Raw genomic sequence first — 4,107 nt, forward strand, 5'->3', positions numbered from 1 at the left:
CAGAAGTCAGCCCAGATACATGCAGCAGATGTAAATGGATCAAACTCATCTATTAAAAGACTGAGATCTTTTCCCGGTGAATTTTTCATGAGTGAATTCTACGACGTTTAAGAGATCAGGCTAAAATAGAATGCCACAGAAATACAGAAAGTAAAGATACAGAGAAAGACAGATAAGGCAAATAAATACCAGTAGAAAGATACCTGTGTCAGAGTAGATAAAGCAGTCTCAAAGATGTTATTTAATGGTGCCTCAGTTAATACAAAAAGCAAAAAGCCCAATCAGCTGTATGAAAAATCTAAACTTATAAAATAGACGAACGCCGATATATTAGTCCCAGACTTCACATTACAAGGGAAATTGTCTGCTAATGTATCTATATTGGCCTCTAGACTCTAAGCTCCTGGGAGGAAACAAGCTGTGTCTTATTAGTAGTCACTCAATTCCCAGCACTTAGTCTGGGTCTGACTTAGAGGATTCTTAATAAATGTTTATTGAATAAACCAGTGGTTCTCGAGCCTGGCTGCACATCAGAATCTTCTGGGAGTTTTTAAAAATACTGAGACCTGGGCCCCACCCCAGACCAATTAAAAGGAAACCTCTAGGGGTGGAGCCTCAATATGGTATATTTTTTAAAAGCTCCCCAGGTGATTCTGATGTTTGGCCAGAGCTGAGGACTGCTGGAATAAATAAACGACGGAATGACCAAATGAATGAGTGTCTCTTTGATTTACAAAAGAATTCGTTGCAGGATTTCTTTTTAAAGCACATTCCCAGGGTGCATTTTCAATGTAATTCGATTTTAAGAAATTTGATTTACACCCAATATTGCCAGGACAGTCTATTTTGTAAAGCAAGGAACATCTGTATTATCTATCAAAAAAAATTTTTTTTTTTATGGATTTGGGAATATTCTGTTTCTCCATTTAGGAGCTGGAGGCTTGAACAAAAAAAAAAAAAAAAACTGTATCATTTCCTGTACTCTGAAAACTGCTTTCTCCCACTCTGGCATTTAGAGACTATTTCCCAGCAATATTAAGCATGCAATTACTTAACGAGACACTGAAAGCAGTTTTGAGAAGTATAAAAACATCATTGTCTGGGCTTGCTGCTCCTGACGTTACGCGAGTGACAGATGAGGAACCAGACTGACTCCAGCCAAGGCGTGCTCGGGTGCGCCCGTGTGCCGGGCGCTTTGTCCAGGGCTGGGGCAGAGCAGGAGAGGGGATCAGGTGGGCAGCAGAAAGGAGGCCAGCAGGTGGGCCTCCAGGTGTCAGGTGAAGGGGACAGAAAATGGTGTTTCCCAAAAGTTGCATCCATCCAATGCTTGGCAACGAACAGACAGATCAAGACTTTCTGATGAATCTCAAAGAGGCTGGAATAAGGAAATATCTCACCGCAGGGCTCTATCTTAAGAGACGAGGAGGATGTGAAGCTATGGGGAGCATTCCTTGGCAGAGGGAACTGTGTGAGGAGGCCAAGGAACTGCAGCAGACAGAGAGTGACCCTGGGGGAATGTTTCCTGGGGCTTCTCTTGCGGAACCTGAGACCCCCTTCTCACCCAGGGCCCACGCTGCCCACACTGGGCATGCATTGCTCCTTCCCGTCACCTCCCAACCTGCTTTCATAATTTGCTGTCTTCATTTCCTAGGTACCAAAACAATGCAGCACAGGCTGGAGGGCTTAACCAAAATCCCTTCTCTCACAGAGAGCCTCTTCCTGGCCTTTGAAGTGACCAGATATCTTTGGTGTCCCTTGGCTTGCAACACAGATCACTCCAGTCTTCCCTCCTCCCACGGCCTTCTCCCCCTGTGTCTTCACACCAGCTTCCTTCTGTGCCTGGCTATCTCAGCATCCAAATTTCCCCTTTTTGTAAGGACGAAGTCATCCTGGATACTGTGTTTTCTAGAACAATTGAAGTACTCTGTTTTTGTCATGACTCAACAGTCTGAACAGAGCTGAAGTCGATGGTGGGGAAGATACGAAATGATGTTAGTGTGTAAGCACTGGATCAGACTACCTGGATTCAAATCCGAAGTCTTCCACTTGCTTGTGCAAGTTGATCAGTCCATCCATGATGATGATAACAACAAAGGTGACAGCGTTTATAAGGTTTGGGGACCAAGCAAATGAGCTGTATTCTTGTTCAGCACATGTTTGACACACCCCCTATTCAGTAAGGAGAAGGAAATGGCAACCCACTCCAGTGTTCTTGGCAGGATAATCCCATGGACAGAGGAGCCTGGCAGGCTATAGTCCATGGGGTCTCAAAGAGTCAGACCCAACTGAACTACTGAGCACACCTACTGGATTAAGGCCCACCCTAATGATTTCATCTTAACTTGATTATCTCTATAAAGACCCTCTCTCCATTACAATGAAGATGGACGTTTTTCAATGGACATGAGTTTGAGCAAGCTCCGAGAGTTGGTGATGGACAAGGAAGCCTGGCATGCTGCAGTCCATGGGGTCGCAAAGAGTCGGACACAACTGAATGACTTTCACTTATATGTGGAATCTAAAGAGAAAACCCAAACTTACAAAGAACAGATTATGGTTACCAGAGGCAGGAGAGGGAAGGAGGTGGAGGAATTGGGCAAAGTAGGTCGAAATGTACAGACTTCCAGTTATAAGTGAGTTCTGAGGATGGTATGTACAGCCTGGTGACTACAGTTCAGTTCAGTTCAGTCGCTTAGTCATGCCTGATTCTTTGCGACTCCATGAACTGCCAGGCTTCCCTGTCTATCACCAAGTCCCAGAGTTTGCTCAAACCCATGTCCATTGAGTCAGTGATGCCATCCAACTATCTCATCCTCTGGCATCCCTTTCTCCTCCTGCCTTCAATCTTTCCCAGCATCAGGGTCTTTTCCAATGAGTCAGTTCTTTATGTCAGGTGGCCAAAGTATTGGAGCCTCAGCTTCAGCATCCTTCCAATGAATATTCAGGACTGATTTCCTTTAGAGTTGACTGGTTTGATCTCCTTGCAGTCCAACGGACTCTCAAGAGTCTTTTCCAACACCACAGTTACAGTTAACAATACTATATTGTACATTTGAAAGTTGCTGAGAAAGTTGATCTTAGAAGTTCACATTACAGGGAAAAATTTTTTTGATAATGTGTGGTGATGCATGGTAACTAACCTTAGTTTGGTGATCATTTTCCGATATACACATGTTGAAAGGAAATCAGTCCTGAATATTCATTGGAAGGACTCATGGAGAAGGGGATGATAGAGAATGAGATGGTTGGATGGCATCACTGATTCAAAGGACCTAAGTATGAGCAAGCTGCAGGAGTTGGTGATAGATAGGGAAGCATGGCGTGCTGCAGTCCATGGGGCTGCAAAGTCAGACACGACTAAGTGACTGAACTGAACACTTAAAACTAACACAATGTTATGTGTCAATTGCACATCAATTTTTTAACATCCTAATTTTTGAAAAATTTTTATTTCCTTTTTTTTTTGGCTGTGCTGGGTCTTAGTTGAGGCATGCAGGATCTTTTAGTTGTGACATGTGGGATCTAGTTCCCTGACCAGGGATCGAACCTGGGCCCCCTGCATTGGCAGTGCAGAGTCTTAGCAACTAGTCCACCAGGGAAGTCCCCTGGTCTTGACAGTGCAGAGTCTTAGCCACTGGACCACCAGGGAAGTCCCATATCAATTTTTTTTAAAAGACCCTCTATCTTCACATAAGGTCACATTCTGAGATACTGGGGTTCAGACTTCAATACAACTTTCACGGTGAACACAATTCAAACCGTAATAGTCGTAAAAGTTGAAAGATGGCGCCTTTTTTATTCTCACTTCTTTTTCCCTACTTCCATTTCTTTCCTGCCCTTGAGCAATTAGAATTTCTTCTTCCTTCAGCCTGAAGTCTGACCCTTTCGCATCATTGCCCTTCCCCTACCCACTCTCACTGCCCACGTGATCCCTTCCCCTCACCCTGGACAGTGGGTGCACCAGTGCCTTCTGCAGGCTGGGTCTCACATGGAGCTCTTGCCCTCTGTCCCCTCCTTGTCCCTACCACTCAGTGGTCCAAGTGCACCTGTCAGCCCTTTTTCCCCTCCAGCTGGGACGGAGGATGGCTTCCTGTGGGCCTCGGAGTC

The 4,107-nt window shown here is 44.8% G+C and overlaps 1 non-coding gene across 1 annotated transcript; it reads right to left on the reverse strand.

Moving 5' to 3' along the window:
• Positions 1-3,526: 3,526 nt before the first annotated feature.
• On the reverse strand, positions 3,527-3,649 carry TRNAD-GUC (transfer RNA aspartic acid (anticodon GUC)). Its single transcript has 2 exons — positions 3,613-3,649; positions 3,527-3,562 (listed from the first exon to the last, which is right to left on the reverse strand). It is a non-coding gene; the product is annotated as a tRNA-Asp (tRNA).
• Positions 3,650-4,107: the final 458 nt, after the last annotated feature.

The sequence above is a fragment of the Capricornis sumatraensis genome, chromosome 19 (genome assembly GCF_032405125.1).
Source record: "Capricornis sumatraensis isolate serow.1 chromosome 19, serow.2, whole genome shotgun sequence".
NCBI classification, from domain to species: Eukaryota; Metazoa; Chordata; class Mammalia; order Artiodactyla; family Bovidae; genus Capricornis; species Capricornis sumatraensis.